The 20,682-nt window shown below is 32.4% G+C and overlaps 1 protein-coding gene across 3 annotated transcripts in view; it reads left to right on the forward strand.

Annotated features, from left to right (window-relative positions):
• smal (smoke alarm) overlaps window positions 1-20,682 on the forward strand; it is a 140,045-nt gene that overhangs the window by 84,176 nt on the left and 35,187 nt on the right. The window lies entirely within an intron of this gene.

Here is a 20,682-nt window from a genome sequence, read left to right on the forward strand (position 1 = left end):
AATACCGGCTTGATTGCCCGAGTTCATTTGCTCATTGCTGTAAATCGTTAAATTGAACTACTAGTTCTTTGGGTGCAAGTCTCTGTGATTATGTGTTAAATATTGAGGCAAGATATTTTTATTTTATCTTTTCTAAATAACCAGAGGTAGGTTTTTGTATGAAATCGTATATGAAATTGTAATATGTTGTATATTTTAATAAAAAAATAAATAAATGAAATAAAAATGTTTACCTATCCATTCCACACCCCTTTTCTCTCCATCTCTTTGCTCTAAAACTACCAAAATAATTTATAATTTGTAATAAAAAAATACAAAATATTTTTCCTCTATCTGGAATTATTTGCTTACTATTCAGACCAAATATTTCCATAAAAAATCGTTTGATTCACATAGTTCAGGTGTTCCTTCGAGTGAATATTTTGAAATTTATATTTTCCTGGCTGCAGCGCTCTTTACAGTGAATCGTTTAATTAAACTACTAGTTTCTTAGTGAGCTACATAATATTGACTGCTAGTCTCAAGAATTTTGCTATATATTTAGGCAAAATATGTTGCAAATTAAACAAATTTGATTCACCTAGTTCACGAGTGACCTATTCAGTGAATCGTTAAATTGAACTTCTATTTCTTTGGTAAAATAAATGATATATGAAGCTAATCTCTGGGATTATTTGCTAAATACTTTGGCTTAATATTGTCCATAAAATACCGGCTTGATTGCCCTAGTTCATGTGTTCATTGCTGTAAATCGTTAAATTGAACTACTAGTTCCTACGGTGCAAGTCTCTGTGATGATGTGCTAAATATTGAGGCAGATATTTTTATTATTTTTCTAAATAACCAGAGGTAGGCTTTTATATAAAATCGTAATATGTTGTATATTTTACTAAAAAAAAAAGAATAAAAATTGTCACCTTTTTACCTATCCAATCCACACCTCTTTTCTCTCCACCTCTTTGCTCTAAAACTACCAAAACAATTTATAATTTGTAATAAAAATATACAAAATATCTTTCCTCTATACAATTTAATATGACGCGACGTCTGTCTGCTAGCCTGACATGGCCTTTTTTGCGTTCATGTGTCCATGAACAAGTCCACCTACTTTATGTTACGTTTTTTGCCATTATGATGGCTTTCCTGGGAAATGTTGGTAAATAAAAATTAAGGTAGAAATGCCGGCATACAACAATGTTTTTAAGTTGTAGTATTTTTTTTTTATTTTTTGTTTCTTACAAATCAGACATGCCAACACATTATAAGCATGCATATGCATGCCTTCATGCAAAACAAGCAAAACGAAGGACCATATCCATGCTATATGAGATTCTTTTAGTACCTTGACTTATCACATTATACCACACCCAATTTACACAAATGTATGAAGAAAAAAACGAATTGAGGTTTCATATTATATTTCCGGCCCTGCTCCTGCTTCTCTTCGGAAGGGCCATAAAAACAGGACAGTAATAAATGAAATTATTTTCCAGCAAAGGTAGAGGGGTCACTTAGTTTTTTTTTTAATATTAAACCAGACATTTGGCTACTCCTCTCTTTTGGTTATTCTCCATTTGTCTATTTGTGGTTGTCTACTTTTAATGGTCACATTATAATGAACAATTTTATTTCGTTTTCCCCTCGTTTTTTTGTTTTTGGGTTTTTATGGTACTTCACATTTGTTCAAAATGATAATTCCATTACATTAGCAACGATTTTTAAATACCATTTCCAAGGCATAACCCTTTCTGTATACCTCTCTCTCTCTCACCCTTTATTTCATTTCGAGACCAGACCATTGGTCTCACCAATCTCTAAGGTGATTATGTGCCTGAACTCATCAACAGCTCTGTATAAGTGCTTGGTGTTATTTTTTCTGGAGGTTTATCTCACTGTCTGCTAAGTTGAGGATAATCCCCGGGATTTAAACTGTGAGCTTTTTATAGTAATCATTGTTTGTTGTTGGAGCTGATTTTTTTGGGAACTACATTTAAAATGCATTTTAAATGTTTTTGATAGTTGTTAAGTTTGGATTTGTTCGGTGTTGGTTTTTTGTTATTGCTGTTTTTATTGGATTCTGTTAAAGTTGATTATGTTGTCTATGTTTGGAGTTGTTTTTCGCTTTAAATTAACTAGTATGTGGCACCAAATGATTAATGATATTTCAAGTGGGAGAGGTTTATAATTGTAAAACAAGGCAAAGTACAAAAAAAAAAACAACAGCCAACAAATAAACAAAACCCCACTTAATCTCTCACAAACTTACATACAAACATATCCACATAAATGTGTTGTGATTAACATTTTAGCACTACAAAGGCCAAATTGAATTTACAGATTTGCCAATTTTTCGCGTTCATGGTAAATGTGACTAACCAAACGCCAGACATAAATGGGTGCAGTTCTTTTCCAACAACAACAAAAAAACGAAAAAAAAATTTTGGAGGATAATAAGGCGAAAAAAATTGAAATTGTAATTCAATACTATTTAAATTTTCAGAATTTATTGAAAGGAGTAAATTAGAGGTGTAGCTTGAATTATGGTAAACAAGAGGGCAACAGAAATTGGATTTTAGTTTATGACCCCTTCTTATTGGTAGTTTATTTAGCAGAAAGCTAACCAAACAAAAGAATTGATATTTAGACAGAATTTTTAATTTCTGTAATAAATATATCTCAAAATTTCATGCAATTTAAATGGGATATAAGTTTCAATTGGTAGAATATTAGAGTTGTATCGTTAATAAAAGAACTAGTTCAAAGCAACAATTCCGTGAATGCTTTTAGATTATCTCGCTCAAAAAACTACTCTCCTATATTTCAGGCCATTTTACATTAGTTTTCGTTCTATCTCCCTCCAAAATTAAAAAAATGAGAGATGCGATAGTGTAGAAAAATGAACGTTCATTTCAACTATTGACAGAGGCAGAAATTTTTAATTAATTTTTCTAAGACACCTAAATATGCCACTCGTTCGTTTAGTCTTGGTTCACCCTTGAGTGATTTCAATGAAATAATTTCATGAAATTATGCGTTCTTAGATCGGATTCCATACTAAAGTAGTTTTATGGCATTGCTGTAGTGGGGAACTCGATCTAAGAACGCCTAGTTTCATGAAATTATTTCATTGAAATCACTCTAGTGTGGACCGCGACTTAGCTCCTCTCGTTCACATAGATATTTTAGTTTATTGGGTTGACTGAGTGAATACAGTTCCCTCAGATCAATTTTCCATAGTATTCATTCTATCTTTCTTCTTACATTAAGAAATGGCATAGTGCAGAAATTTAACGTTCATTTCAACCATTGCTAATGAAAAATGAAAGCATGTTAGATTGAAATGTAATATTGAACGAAAATGAGCCAACGAAAGAAATGAACCAACTGGTTCCTTTTGGTGAATGGAGCTCAATTAACAATATTCACAAGACAATGTTACATTGAAATGAAATTTTTAACGAAAATTAACGACCTGGTTCCTTTTGGTGAACGGAGTAAAATGAACGATATTTACAAGCAAATGTGGGACTGAAGTGTAATATTGAACAAAAAAGAAGCAACGAAATTAACGACCTTTAGTGGGATTCTGTAAAATTAAAGTGCTTATAATTTCGATAATTAACGAAATTTGTCAGTAAGTTAACGATGAATAAAAAGTAGTCGCTAGCCTCTACCGACACAAACAGTGATGCCAACTTTTCTTTATGTTTTTAGTCATCATTTTGCGATTTAATTTTACCGATTTTTGTCGGTAACAGCAAAAATTAGTTACAGAATCCCACTACTGGTTCCTTTTGGTAAACGAAATGAAAAGATCGACCTGCTCAATGAAAGATATTCACAATGAAATGCTAGACTAATGGCCTATTTCACTAAGACGATTCGAATACAAATTCGTTCGAAAAACTACCACACTTCTGTTTTTTTTAATATTTTGTTTTTATTTTCAATTAAACAAACATTTTCTACAACAACAGGAATTTGGTAGTAATTAGAACGAATTTGAATCGTCTTAGATAAATGGTATGTTTCTCTAAGACGATTCAAATTCGTTATAATTACTACCAAAATGTAATAATGAACGAAAATGAACTACTGAAGGATATGAACGAGTTGGTTCCTTTTAGAAAACGGAGTGGAAAATCGGCAAATTTTCAAATAAATAAAATCAGCTGAGCCAGGCTGTGGTTTGAACCCACGTCCTTGAAAAACACAGGGAAAAAGTATTGTCACGGCGTGTTAGCGTTCAGAGCCAAACTCTTTACTTTGAAAGGCAGCGCTAAGCGTTTGTCATGAAAGCACAACTAAATCAGAAAATTTCCATTGTTGTAAAAAACAAAAAAATGCATTTGAGAAAAGAAAGTTCGAGGACAGCGAAGCCTCTCCACATCCGATATGTCTGAAGAGCCTTTACCAAAGGTGAAACATGCATATCACATAGTGGTGGGTGTGTGGGTTCGAATCGTCGGCTTTCCTTTTTCACTTGCATTATTGATGGCATTATTAAAATTTTCAAATAAACGATTTTAATTTACTGAATTTCAGGTGTTCCTTTCAGTGAATCGCTAAATTGAACAATTTGTTCATTGGTAAACAACATAATAGTTTTTCAATGATATTTTTTTAATTTCATGAAATTTAAATAAAACATTCAATTTGATATTTTTCAACTGACTGGAAAAATCTTGTTACGGAGTTCATTAGGATGTTTTGTAGAGGCAGAAATTCAGAATTCTCTGGGACACCTAAGTATTTCACTGACCCATTCGTAATTTTTAGATTATATTGGCCCTCCAAAAAACAAATTCTGGACACTATTAAAAAGACTTTCCATGTCACGGTCTTTTCTTAAAATTTTACAAACCATTTTTGGTTCCTTTAGTTCATTAGTGCATTCTATAAAGAGTCTTTAAATTGAACTACTAGTAATATAGTTCATGAACTATATAATATTAACAGCCAATTCCTGAGATTATTTTCAAGAGATTGAGACAAATTTGTTTCCACAAGAAACTAGTTTGACTCACATAGTTCAGGTGATCCTTTCAGTAAATCATTAAATTGAACTATTAATTCCTTAGTCAACTACATAATTATAATTTCCCAATAATACATTTTTCTCAAAATTTCGAGAAATATAAATAGAATATGAGTTTTAGTTGGGAGCAGAGAAAATTGCGTTTCTATTTTCCAACTGAATGGAAGGATTTTGTTAAGAAGTTGTTAGTAAAACTATAATATTTGGATTTTTTTGGAGGAGGAAATTATTTAACTAAAATATCTCCGTGTCCTAACGACAAAAAAAAAATGTTATTACCCTTCCATAAAAGCGCATCGCATGTCACAGTTATTTTTCACATTTTACAAACACATTGTTTGTCCAATAGTTCGTATGGAAACTATATGGTTTCTTAAGTTCATTAGTGCTCTTCGCAGAGAATCGTTAAATTGAATTAATAGTTCTTTGGTGAACTGCATAACATTACCTATTAATCCCTGGGAATTCTTTTCTAGATATTGAGGCAAAATTGTGTGCATAGCAAACTAGTTTTATTCAGCTAGTTCAGGTGTTCCTTTCAGTGAATCGTTAATGTGAACTATTAGTTCCTTAGTAACCTACATAATAACAATTTCTCAATAATACATTTTTCTCACAATTTCATGAAATGAATTGAAATGTGATATAAATTTTAGTTGTTTGCCGAGATAATAAAGCTAATATTTTCCATCTGACTGGAAGGATTTTATTATGGAGTTGATTAGGAATATTTGGTATGCAAAGTAGATGGTAGTTCAGGTATCCCTTTCAGAAAATTTTTAAATTGAACTATATGTGAAGTTACATATTCCAGCTGACGACTGGAAGGATTTTTGTTACGGAGTTGATTAGGAAAATAATATATTTAAATTTTAATACAAAGAGATTTCAGTGACCTAATGAAAAACATTTGAAATAAAATTGTCCTTTCATTAAAGACAAATTCTGGACACTATCACCACGTTTCTTTATGTCACAGTTCTTTTTATTTTTTGTACAATATTTTGGTATGCAAATTAATCACGATAACAAATGATGATGCCAGTCACTCAGTCACTTGCTTCCTTCGCCTTCTCTCATTCCACAAGGATATGCCTATCTGTTAAGGCAACAGCAAGGTTTCGTGTGGAAAAACAAAAATTCCCCCAAAAGTATCCAAAATGGGTGGGGAAATGTGCAAGATTAACAGGCATGGCTGCCAAGCAAGCATGTAGTCAACCAGCCATCCAGCCTGCTAACCATCCAGAAAGCAAGTAAACTTGCCTGGCTGGCAAGCAAATAATCGTAATAATTTTATGATGTTGTAAAACGTGCCTAATGTCACAAAAAAAATAAAAGCCATATAACACCGGCAAATATTGAAATACTCGTATGTGTGTCGTGAAAAGGACAACAAAAAATAATAATGTGATATATTAAAGTATACACAGTGTATTGGGAAGGGATTTTGACAAGGTATTTTATGCTATGAAAAATAAATTTTAAATTAGGAAAATATCTAATTTTGTTTCAAGAGGAAATAATGTTTTTTATGATGTACCGCTTTCAAATGCTCATGAAGTATAGAACTTCGTAGAAACACTTTCTCGCTATACTGTCCTGTATGTTAATTTTCTAACCTAGTCCAGGGGCTCAATTCTGTTTCTATGAAAATGGGAAATGAAAACTTTTAAAAAGGAAAAAACTGTCAAATGAAAAAAATTATAAAGGAAATATTTTTCATTTCAAATTTTCATAGAACTAGAATCCAGCCCCAGATTTACATTAGGTTTGTTTTCATTGCAATTTGTCGGTGACAGAGGGTGATGAAAGGTATAGCATTTATTTTTATTAAAAAAAAATATAATTTTAATTGAACCACAAGTTCTTTGCATAAAAACACATTTGATTAATTTAGTTCATATTTTCAATTTTATTTTTTTAGTGAATCGTTTAATTGATCAACTTGTTTCTTGCATAAAAACAAATATGATTATTCTAGTTCATTTGCTCTTTTCATTGAATAGTTAAATTGAACTCTTTATTATGCGAACCGCACAATATTAGGTGCAACTTGCTGAGGATTATTTGATAAATATTGAATCAAAATACTTTGTATACAAAACCAGTTTTATTCCCCTAGTTCCAGTGTTCATTTCAGTGAACCAACAAAAGTGACTAGGTTCCCATTTACTTCACCTCTATCTCTCCCTCAGTGATAATTTCTGGTGCAAGTTGCAGCTATTATTTGTTAAATATTTAAGCAACATAGCTTGCATACAAAAAATTAGTTTGATTCCCTAGTTCCAGTACTGCTTTCAGTGAATTGTAAAAATTAAGTACTAACTCACCAATATACTTCACCTTTCTCACCCTCAAACTGGCAATTGCCGCAACAAAAATTCCCTAATGTAAATGTGGATTTGCACAATCCTTTGAACTACATAATATTAGATGCTAGCCGTTAGGATTAAATGACAAATATTGAGGCAACATATTTTGATTCACCTAGTCCTTGTGCTCTTTTCAGTGAATAGTTCAATTGAACAATTTCCATGCGAAGGATAAAATATTATATGAAAAATGCTGGGATTATTTACTAAATATTGAAGCAAACTCCCTTGAATACAAAACTAGTTTGCTCCCTCTAGCTCCAGTGCTCTTTTCAGTGAATAAATAAAATGAACTACTAGGATTGCACATAACTCACCTTTCTCTCCCTCAAAGTGACAATTCTAGGTGCAAATTGCTGGGATTATTTGTTAAATATTTAAGCAAAATTTAAGTTCCTGCGCTCCTATCAAAGAATCATCACAATGAACTGGTAGGTTTTCATATAGCTCACCTCTACTTCCTCTGACTCTACTTTCAACTGACAATTTTGGCAACGAAAATTCCCTAATGTAAATTTGGATATCCACAGCCTTGTCAACAAGTCAACACAACTTCCTGTCTTCTTTTTAAATTTTTCTACTTAAGTCCTTTTGTATTTTACCTTTAAATAAAATGTGAAATATTTTTATATGTCTTGTGTCCTGTTGAAAAGTATGCATATTAAATGTAAGAATTTTTCTTATTTTTGGGGGGTGTTAAAAGGAAAACAATGTTAAGGTATTTTCTGTTTCTCGCTGTTATTGCCCTATACGTTTTGTTGTTGTTGTTTTTTGTCTTCTTTTCGGTACTTATTACTTATGCCCTTGCAAAAGGACATACACATAAAGACTAATATGTATAATGGTGGTAATATTGCAGTGGGTGAGTTTTGGGGGGAAATGGTTGTATGGAGCATACAGGAAATGACATTAGTAGGTAGACAGCCAGTGAGACAACAATAAAACATAAAGCACAATCCATCAACCCATTACCCAGTGGAAAAATGTATGGGGTGTGGGGTACTAAAAAAATTGTAATAAAAAAAACAAATATTAAAGATAATAAAAGTAGAGATAAAATTTAGGCAGAAAAATAATGGAAATATAATGGAGAGAGGGAATGCTGGAATGTTGAGAAATGTGGCAACTCTGTCGCTGCAAAAATATGTGCCCATAAAGATCTGTGTGTCGTATATATATACTTAAAATATGAACATTTTAGAAATAACGAAAATGTTCCTGAAAAAAGCGTCTCTATCGGAAATGGATCCTATATATTTATACTTAAAATTTCGAGGACTGAACCATAAAAAAACAAACATGTAGCGGAACCTGTCTCTGTATCGAAAACATATCCCGTAAATAAATATATTATATAGTCCTTGAAATGATTTATTTATCTCGGAAACATATGCGGAAATAAATTCGTATATTTGAAAACAAAAATTTCTAAGAGCGTCCCAAAAAATGAAAACGCCCCCGAAAAAAATCTCTGTCGAAAACATGTCCTCAAAATCTATAAAAATAATTTCAAGGACTGTCTCAATTTGGCATTATATAATAAACAATTTGGAGACTAAATTTTTGACCAAAATATTGAATTATGGAGCCAAGACAAATGTCTTAGGCTTTTGCTAGTTTTTTATGTGCGAATTATTGCCTTCATTTACGCACAACATTTTCCTTAGTCTTTTATAATTTAGTAAATTTGTGCGTATTTTCAAAAACCCCTTTTCTATGATGTGCTCGTAAACACGATTAATTTCCCCCCTTCGCAGGACTTCCGTAAGGTCAATCAACTCTCTTTACACCTAAAACCCCCAACTCAGAAATTATTTTCCAACGCAATTAACTACAATTTTCTCCGACATGTGTTTCAAATACAAAGAATTAGAAAAAAAAACCCAAAACAAAAGCATGACACGCGTCATGAAAACAAAGTACAAAAAATCCTATTACCACCCCAACAATTGTTTTCCTATGATTGCCGCTGGTCATGGATAAAAACATTATTTTTTGTTCAAACTGGAAAAAAATACCAATAATTATAAATAATTAAGCCAACATTCTTTGAAATGTTAAACAAACAAGGACAAACACAAATTGGCCGCAAGGATACATATTCATTCAATAATCAACGACAAACACAACCGAACAAATTACACGTTTTTAGAATTTATCTCTTAATGGCCAGATGTTTGGTTAGGTACTATGTACATGATTAGGTAGGTACGTAGGAAGGTAGGTGGTCGCTATTCATAAAACAACAACAACATAATAACAGTAATTAATGTTGCCATACAACAGGAATATCATTTAGCTAGGTATAGGTTATGACTACTAAACAATTAACTGGCGATACTAGCAGGACCTCCTATTTTTTGTTGTTAGAAACATTTACATATATAAAAATTTTATATATTTTTTTTAATTTTATTATTTCAACTTACCTTAAAAAATTTTTAAAAAACATCAACTTTTTTTAGTTTACACACATATCGTGACTCCTGTTTTTGTTTTGTGTGTTTCTTTTCGTGTTCTCCTCTTTTGCTAATATGTTGCGTGCAGACATTAAATCAGACAACACAACTGCCACCAATGTCGTTTTTAAAAAGATCCATCAAACTCCCACCAACAAACAGCCATAGCATACCATCCCACTCATCCCACCCACCACATCTATCATTTATTGTTAAGCTGCTACCTAGCAAACCAAAACCATTTTGTTGCGGCTATAAAACTAAATGGCGCCATATTATAACACTTTGCATGCAATTGTCCTGGGTACTGTTTGTAAGTGGTGTAATGGTTATCAAAAAAGTGAGGGATAGAGAGAGAGGTGGAGTTGGGTAGAGAAAATAAATAGAAAAATATATACCAGAAAATATTTTCAAATGGAAAACAAATTACCAAAGATTCAATATTAAAAATCATATTTTGCACCACTGTATTGACCCTGTTATAGAAGTCATACACATACATACATATGTTCCCACAACATCCCCGAAGGGACAAGGGAGACTTCTCTCATATCAATGAGTGCACGCCGATTCATATTGGCTCAATGATATGGGACCTACTTTTTATTGCCGAGTCCGAACGGCGTGTCTTACGACACCTCTTGTAGAGAAGTTTTTCATGGCTTAAATACTCAGGAAATGTCGCCAGCATTACTGAGGGGGAATTTTGCCACCATTGAAAATTTGATGTTGCTTGGCCTGGGATTCGAACCGCAGACCTTCTGAGTGCAAGGCGGACGTGCTAACCATTGCACCACGGTGGCCCCCAAAGTCACTTACTGTATTTTATGTCCTCAAATCAGACACAAGGTATGCAAAGTCTTCCAAATGTCAAATGGAGTGAAATTATTAAAATAAAATGCGAATCAGTCAAATTTTAAAATGTCCCCAGAATAACCAACAAATCTCTTAATATTATTTATGTGAGTCCGGTTGATACTTATATAAACCATTTTGAGGACTGTTCCTAAAAATATAAGCATCTGTTGCTGAAGCTTCCCCAACCTAATTTTAGTTAAGTTTTTAGTTTGTTTTTAAAAAAGGACAAAAAATAACCCTTTTTTGACCCGCTAGTGGGGTGAAGTTTTCCACAAAAATGTTCTGCGGAGTCTTTTCGGTAATATTAACGACGACACAATACACCTGAAATGCGAGGATAGCAAGAAATTTGTAGCTGAATCCGATCCAAATAACTTTTAAAAAGTTTTTAACTATTTATTAGAGAAGCACCGAAAATATCTCTTTATTGAGCCCTTGGATGCTTAACACGTTCCACATAAATGTTCCACAGAGTGTTCTCGATAATATTGCCGAAGACACTGTGCTCGTTAAATACAAGGACTACAAGAAATCTGTCGCTGAATTTGATCCCACTTACTTTTAAAGACTTTTATAAACTTCTATGGAAAAACGACCCAAAAGACCCCTAGATTGAGTAGCTTGAGGCTTAACATGTTCGACAAAAATGTTCCTCGGAGTGTTCTCGATAATAATGCTGAAGTCACTGTACACCTTAAATACATGGTCTTCAAGGAACCAGGCTCTGAATTTGCTCTAAACTACTTTTAAAGAAGTTATCAACGTTTTATGAGCAATTACCAAAAAATACCCCTTCACTGAGCAGCACAGGGTTAACATTTCGACAAAAACGTTCCTCGGAGTGTTCTCGACAATATTGCTGAAGTCTCTGTACACCTAAAGTGCATGGACTTCAAGAAACATGGCTCTGAATTTGGTCCAACCTACTTTTAAAGAAGTTGCCCACTTTTTATGAGAAATGCTACCAAACTACCCTTTTATTGACACGCTAGAGGGTTAATATGTTCCACAAAACTGTTCCTCGGAGTGTTCCCGGTAATATTGCAGAAGTTACTGTACACTAAGAACGCATGGATTTCAAGGAACCTGCAACTACATTTGCTCCAACCTACTTAGAAAGAAGTTTTTAAGGTTTTGTAAGAAATAAACCAAAAAGACCCCTTCATTGAGCCCCTAAAGGGTCAACATGCTCCACAAAAATGTTCCTCGTTGTGTTCTCGGTAATATTGCTGAAGTGACTGTACACCTAAAATGCATGGATTTTAACAAATATGGCGCTGCATCTGCTTCAAACTACTTTTGCAAAAGTTGTCAACGTTTTATGAAAAATGGTCCAAAAAGACCCCTTCATTGAGCCCATAGAGGATTAACATGTTCCACAAAAATGTTCCTCGAAGTGTTATCGGTAATATTATTGAAGTTACTGTACACCTTAAATGCATGGATTTCAACAAATATGGCGCTGAATCTGCTTCTAACTACTTTTACAAAAGTTGTCAACGTTTTATGAGAAATGGTCCAAAAAGACCCCTTCATGGAGCCCATAGAGGATTAACATGTTCCACAAAAATGTTCCGCGGAGTTTTGTCGGTAATATTGCTGAAGTTACTGTACACATAAAATGCATGGACTTCAAGGAACCTGGCTCTGAATTTGATCCAACCTACTTTTAAAGAAATATTAAATGTTTTATGAGAAATGGCCCAAAAAGACCTCTTCATGGAGCCCATAGAGGATTAACATGTTCCACAAAAATTTTCATCGGAGTGTTTTCGGTAATATTACTGAAGTTACTGTACACCTAAAACGCATGGATTAAAACAAATATGGCACTGAATCTGCTTCAAACTACTTTTACAAAGGTTGTCAACGTTTTATGAGAAATGGTCCAAAAAGACCTCTTCATTGACCCGCTAGATAGTTAACATGCGCCACAAAAATGTTCCTCGAAGTGTTATCGGTACTATTACTGAAGTTACTGTACATCTAAAATGCATGGAATTCAAGGAATCTGTCTCTGAATTTGATCCATACTACTTAAAAAAAAGGTGTCAATGTTTTATGAGGAAGGGCCCAAAAAGACGCCCTCAGTGAGCCCATAGAGGGTTAACGTGTTCCACAAAACTGTTCCTCGAAGTGCTATCGGTAATATTACTGAAGTTACTGTACATATAAAATGCATGGACTTCAAGGAACCTGGCTCCAACCTTCCTTTAAAGAAGTTTTCAATGTTTTATGAGGAAGGGTCCAAAAAGACGCCTTGATTGAGCCACTAGAGGGTTAACATGTTACACAAAACTGTTCCTCGGAGTGCTATTGGTAATAGCACTAGAGTTACTGTACACCTAAAATGCATGGATTTCCAGAAATCTGGCTCTTAATCTTCTCCAAACTAATTTAGAGAAGTTGTCAACGTTTAATGAGAAATGTTCCAAAAAGACGCCTTCACTGAGCCTATAGAGGGTTAATATGTTCCACAAAACTGTTCCTCGGCGTGTTTTTGATAATATTGCTAAAGTTACTGTACACCTAAAGTGGTTGGATTTCAAGAAATCTTCTCCAAACTAATTTAGAGAAGTTGTCAACTTTTAATGAGAAATGACCAAAAAAGAAGCCTTCAGTGAGCCCATTGAGGGTTAACATGTTCCCCAAAATTGTTCTTCGAAGTGTTTTTGATAATATTGCTAAAGTTACTGTACACCTAAAATGCATGGATTTCAAGAAATCTTCTCCAAACTAATTTAGGGAAGTTGTCAACTTTTAATGAGAAATGGCCCAGAAAGACGCCTTCGGTGAGCCCATAGAGGGTTAACATGTTCCACAAAACTGTTTCTCGGAGTGTTTTTGATAATATTGCTAAGGTAACTGTACACCTAAAATGTTTCGATTTCAAGAAATCTGGTTCTGAATCTGCTCCAACCTTCTTTTAAAGAAGTTTTTAACGTTTTATGATAAATGGTCTAAAATGCCCTCTTGTTGACCCGTTAGAGGGTTAGCGCTGGTCACGCAAATGTTCCTCGGAGTGTTCTCGATAATATTGCTGAAGTCACTGTACACCTAAATTCCATGGTCTTCAAGGAAACTGGCTCTGAATTTGCTCCAACCTTCTATTAGAGAAGTTTTCAATGTGTTTTTGGAAAAAAGGTCCCAAAAGAGCCTTTCATGGTCCCCTTGTTAACACATTCCACAAAAATGATTCCCAGGGTGTTGTCAGTGATATTGCCGAAGACTTTATGTACCTAAAATGCAAAGATTGGATAATAAGGATTCTAGTGCAGAATCTACTACAAACTAATTTTAAAAAGTTTTTAGCGCATACTTGGAAAGTGATGCAAAAAATCCGCTTCATTGAGCGCTAGAGAGTTAATATTGTCCACAAAAATATTCCTGAGAATCTTGTCAGTAATATTTCCTTAGACACTGTTCCAATAAACGAAAATGTCCCCGAAAAGATCTCCGTATCCAAAAGATTTCCCCTAAATATGGGCGTCAGATACAGAGTTGTTTTCAGGGACCTTTAAGTTTGTTTTGTCTCCTTCCTCGAAATATTGTTGGTGTAGCAATTAGTTTGGGAACACATGCCAATGCTGCGCAATGTTGGTTTCTATTTTATTTAACTATCTTCGTTGGTGTCCCAATAATTGATTCATTAACCAAACCATTCTATTCAAATTGTCCCTGTAACAAATAAATTCCATATGTTACAAATTATTTTCAATCATTTACCTTACATTTCATAGATAATTCATACTTTGTTACTTGTTCAAAAATCTGCCATGTGTCACAGCTGACAATATTAATTGTAATTAAAATAATCTCACTTCATAGAATGTCATAGAACTTTGAAAACTTTTCCTATCATATTCCCATTGATTTCAATTTTCTATTTAATTATTCATTAAATTATCAACCATAATTGTTGACCACACATACCTCGCTACCTACCTACCTACTTTTCCTGTGACACAAAGAAACTTTTGTCAAAAGTTTGTGTTGTAAAATTATCTACAACAATTACATACAAGAGAGATATCAAATTAATGATAATAACAAATACAACACAAGTAATAGTTGGTAGATATCCTGATGTTGGAAACCACATGAGAGGTTGGTTGGCTGGTTGTCATTTGTATGATGTTATTGGGGACACATTTATAAATAGATAGACCGACAGACTGACAAACAAATAGATAGATAGTCATATGAAAATGTCATATGATTTGGTTAATGATGTCAAAATAATTACAAACAAATAATTACTACTATCAAACTTCTATCGTAGGGATATGGAAATGGAGAGAATTCACAAAAAGGACATCACAATCACAATCATCATCATCACCACCAACATTAATAATGCATAGAGGATATGTGTTAGTGACAAATTTCTAACTACATTAGTAAATTACACAGTAATTAGAGGAGGTAGTTGGAGGGCGTACAAAACTTGTCCTGTAAAACAGAAAAAAATATTTAGAAACAAAAAATATGATAACAGCAATTAGGAAAATTATGTGGTTGGAAATTTTAAAACACTATGAAGGATTTTTTGTATTGGAAATACATTTTAAATAAAATATACTGAGAGAAATGTAAATAAATATAACCAACAAGAAAGGTGGAATAGATGAAACAAAAATAATTAATAATAATTTAACTTATCTGCCACATGTTTTTGGACAAATTGACCAAACAGACACCTTCATTAAGCCGCTAGTGGCTTAAAGTTTTCCACAAAAATATTCCTGAGGCTGCTGTCAGTAATGTTGTCCAAGACTCTATATACCTTGAATGTAAGGATTACAAGGAATAAGACGCTGAATTTCCTTCAAATTACTTTTAAAGAAGTTTTTATCTTTTATGGATAAATGCTTTAAAAAGACACCTTCATTGGGCAGCAAAAGGGTTAACGTTTTCCACAAAAATGTTGCTCGGAGTGCTGTCAGTAATAGTTCCCAAGACACTATTTACCTAGAACGCAAGGATTGCACGGAATCTGACCCTGAATCTGCTCCCAATATACCTTTCAAACAATTTTTAACATTTTATGGAAATATTAACATTTTATCTAAATACCCCTTTATTTAGAAGCTAGAGGGTTCTTATCTTTCACAAAAAATATTCCCTAAACTGTTCTCAGTAATATCCCCGACGACACTATATACCTCAAATGCATGGATTACAAGAAATCTGGAGCTGAATCACCTTCAACCAACTTTTAAAGAAGTTTTTAACGTTCTGTGAGAAATGGCCCAAAAAGACCCCTTCCTTGAACCGCTAGAGGGTTAACGTTTTCCACAAAAATGTTGCTCGGAGTGCTGTCAGTAATAGTTCCCAAGACACTATTTACCTAGGATTGCACGGAATCGGGCCCTGAATCTGATCCCAATATACCTTTTAAACAATTTTAAACGTTTTATGGAAAAAGGGTTCAAAATACCCCTTTATTAAGAAGCTAGAGGGTTATTACCTTCCACAAAAATATTGCCCAAACTTTTCTCAGTAATATCTCCGAAGACACTATGTACCTCAAATGCATGGGTTACAAGAAATCTAGAGCTGAATCACCTTCAATCTACTTTTAAAGAAGTTTTCAACGTTCTGTGAGAAATGGTCCAAAAAGACCACTTCATTGAGCCACTATAGGGTTAACGTTTTCTACAAAAATGTTCCTCGGAGTGCTGTCAGTAATGTTTTCCAACACACTATTTATCTAGAACGCATGGATTTCAAGGAAGTTGGCCCTGAATCTGCTTCAATATACTTTTCAAGCAATTGTTAAAGTTCTATGGAAAAAGGACCCAAAAGGCACCTTCACTGAGCCGCTAGAGTGTTAATATCTTCCACAAAAATATTCTCCAAACTGTTCTCAGTAATATCTCCGACGACACTATATACCTCAAATGCATGGATTACAACAAATCTGGAGCTGAATCACCTTCAACCCACTTTAAAAGAAGTTGTCAACGTTCTGTGAGAAATTGTCCAAAAAGACCACTTCATTGAGCCGTTAGAGGGTTAACGTATTCCACAAAAATGTTCCTCGCACTGCTGGCAGTAATATTTCCCAAGATACTATTTACCTAGAACGCAAGGATTGCACGGAATCTGGTCCCGAGTCTGCTCCCAATATACCTTTCAAGCAATTTTTATTATTTTATGGAAAAAGGGACCAAAACACCCCATCATTGAGCTGCTAGGGGGTTAATATCTTCCACAAAAATGTTCCCCAGAGTGTTGACAGTTTTATACATAGTGTCAAAAACGTCGTAAACTTTATAATAATTACTATCAATTAAAGAAATATATAATTAAATCAATAATTAAAAATTGCGGGTGTTCGAAATGCATTTTCAACGTTTTTGACATGTAAAATATGTATGCAACGTGTACATAATGTCGAAAACGTCGTAAACTTTTTATTAACTAATATTGAAGTGGAAAATATTTAATTAAGCTAAGAACTAAAGCTTTGAAATACATTTACAAAGTTTTTGACATGTCAAATATGTATAAAACACGTTTTATACATAATGTCAAAAACGTCGCAAACCTTATATTAATTACTATTATAGAAGGAAATATATAATTAAACCAATAATTAAAAATTGTGGGGGTTCGGAATGAATTTTCAAAGTTTTTGACATGTTAAATATGTATACAAGGTGTAAAAATTGTATAAAATATCTAAGAATTTGGTAAAGCGGGTTCTTTAAATTGCCAAATTGCTTCAAATATTAAAAAAAGGGCCTATACATTTTTGATGTTTTATACATAATGTCAAAAACGTCGTAAACCTTATATTACTCAATAACATAATATTAGGGAAGGCAATACACAATTATACTAATAAGTAAAAAATTGTGAGGTTTCTGTACACATTTATGACGTTTTATACATGTCAAGTATGTATAAAATGTTTGAAAATGGTATAAAATATCTAAAAATATGGGGTAAACTAGTCGTACAAAATGGAAAAAAACAATAAAACCCGGCATATGAACAGTTTAAATAATTTTTTACGTTTTATACATTATGTCAAATACGTCGTAAACTTTATATTATGTACTATCAAGATAGGAGACTAACAGTTAAACTTTGCACTAAACAGTATGGTGTTTAAATATGAATTTACAACTTTTTATACATGTCAAATATGTCTAAAACGTGTTAAAAACGTATAAAATATTTAAGAATTGGGGAAAAGAGGTTTTTCAAATTGGCTAGTAACCGAAAAGGGCCTAGAAATAGTCTGCATATATTTTCGACGTTTTATACATAGTGTCAAAAACGTCGTAAACCTTAAAATAACTACTATCAACGAAGGAAATATACAATTAAACTTAAAACTAAGCAGGATAGTGTTTTAATACGGATCTACAACTTTTTATACATGTCAAATATGTATGAAACGTATAAAAAATGTATAAAATATCAAAGAATTAGGGAAAACGGATTATTCAAATTGTCAATAACAAAAGATAAGGGACTATGTATGCACTGGTTAAATGCATTTTTTAACTTTTATGCATAATGTCAAAAATGTCGTAAACCTTTAATTAATATTAAGGAAGAAAATGTTTTAATAAGGCAATAAGTAAAAAGTGTGTGTTTTGATATACATTTAGGTTTTTGACATGTAAAATATGTAAAATGTGTAAAAAATGTAGAGAATATCTAAAAATTGGGGAAAATGGATTCTTTAAATTGACAAAATAATATAAAAGGGCCTTTGAGTAGTTTACATACCCTTTTTTAACATTTTATACATAATGTCAAAAACGTCATAAACCTAAAAATAAGTCATAAATCTAAAAATGAGGAAGTAAATATTCAATTAAACTAATAATTAGAGAGTGTAAGTGTTTTGATATACATTTGCAACATTTTTGACATGTCAAATATGTATGAAATATGTTAAAATTGTATAAAATCTTTAACAAATGGTGTAAATGTGCTCTGTAAATTTATACAAATAATACAAATGCGTATAGAAGTAGATTACATACATTTTTGACGTTTTTTACATAATGTCATAAACGTCATAAACCTTAATGTGTAAAAATTTTACAAAATATCTAAAAATTGGGAAACACGGATTTTTTAAATTGACTAAATTATATAAAAGGGCGTTTGAGTAGTTTACATACGCCTTTTGACATTTTATACATAATGTCAAAAACGTCATAAACCTAAAAATGAGTAATATTAAGGAAGAAAATATTCAATTAAACTAATAATTACAAAGTTTAAGTATTTTGGTATACATTTACAACGTTTTTGACATGTCAAATATGTATAAAATATGTTTAAGTTGTATAAAATCTTTAACAAATGGTGTAAATGTGCTCTGCAAATTTATAAAAATAATATAAATGCACCTAGAAGTAGTTTACATACATTTTGGAAGTTTTTTACATAATGTCAAAAACGTCGTAAACCTTATATTTTATAATATCAAGGTAGGAAATATTCTATTAAATTAATATCTAAAGAATTTTAAGTTTTGAGATAAATTTGCAAGGTTTTTTGCATGTCAAATATGTATAAAATATGTAAAAATTGTATAAAACTTGTAGAATACGTTTACCAAATTTTTTTTAATATTTCACATATTTTTAATATTTTATACATAATGTCAAATACCTCGTTAACCCCATGTTAAATAAAATCTAGGAAGAAAATATGGCTCCTTTAGTCCACCTTGGGCCTCCTGAGTCCTCTCAAAATTCATTTATGCCTGTTTTTTTATATTTTTCCTGTGTAATTACCAAACTTTTTCAATATCATCCATAATTTGTCAGCTATTTAGGTGTATGAAAGTATGTGGGTGTGTCGGGCTGACTGCCTTGTATGTATGTATGTGTGCCTTGTAAGTTGTAAAACCAATGAATTTAAAACATTCCACCACAACACAACACATATATCCTTTTAGGCTTTATTATTCAGTGTGTCACCAGATTATATAGCCTTGTATACACATACCAATGTATGTACACATATGTGTGTGTTCATGTGTGTCTGTACCACCTATTTTGTGAATATCGCTGTTATTGTGGGCGTATAATATAATTGTGTTGTTTATTGTTATTATTGTTGTTGCTCGTGGTGTTGGGATTTTTAAAGGATTTATTATTAGTTTTTCATTTACATGTAAATGGAGGGAGCAGCAACAACAAAGGAGGAATAACGCAATTTTAGTACCAGAATCATATATCTTTCCATGGTATATAACATGTAGACAAACAAAGACGAAAATCTATGTAATTGTCATTGTATAACAATGTCAGAGTATTTGTGTGGGCAAACACACACTAATTACATGTGTGTTTTTGTTGTTGCTATTATTTTCAAAAGTATTCCACCGCTGTTGTTGCTATTGTTTTTGGAAAACAATACCAATATTGGGGCGTAAAATCTACACCATCTAGGATAGACATAGGAAGACATGGTCTAGCTAAAAGCTAACAATATTTGTAGGTGGATATATGTATATGCAAGTGTGTATGAATTTAATTGCATTTGTAATGGTTTCTAAATGATAATTAATATATGAATATATATGTGTGTGTGCGTGTTTTTGAATACCACGTGTGCATAATTAAATTGGAAAGGAATCATTGTTAAATGTTTATCGAATTACAGGCAATATTTACTGGCCATTGTTGGTAATATTTATTGTTTAAATACAAAGGGAGTTACATATACACATGTGTGAATATGTATGTAGTATGTGTAAGTTCCTAGTAATAATAATAATTGCATATGTTTTAGATTTATCCTCTGTGTAGCAATAATTTATGAGAGATGCAAAAACACATTTGCAATAATTTAAGAAAATTAACTTTTTATTTGGGAAACGTTATATTAGGGTGGCCATTTAGGGATTATTTTGTTAAAGATATTCATTTATCCTTGATATTTTTATTTATAAATTTACAGCCCATACCAAAAA

Source organism: Musca autumnalis, unplaced genomic scaffold, assembly GCF_047663935.1.
Source record: "Musca autumnalis isolate F117 unplaced genomic scaffold, ASM4766393v1 scaffold_2, whole genome shotgun sequence".
NCBI classification, from domain to species: Eukaryota; Metazoa; Arthropoda; class Insecta; order Diptera; family Muscidae; genus Musca; species Musca autumnalis.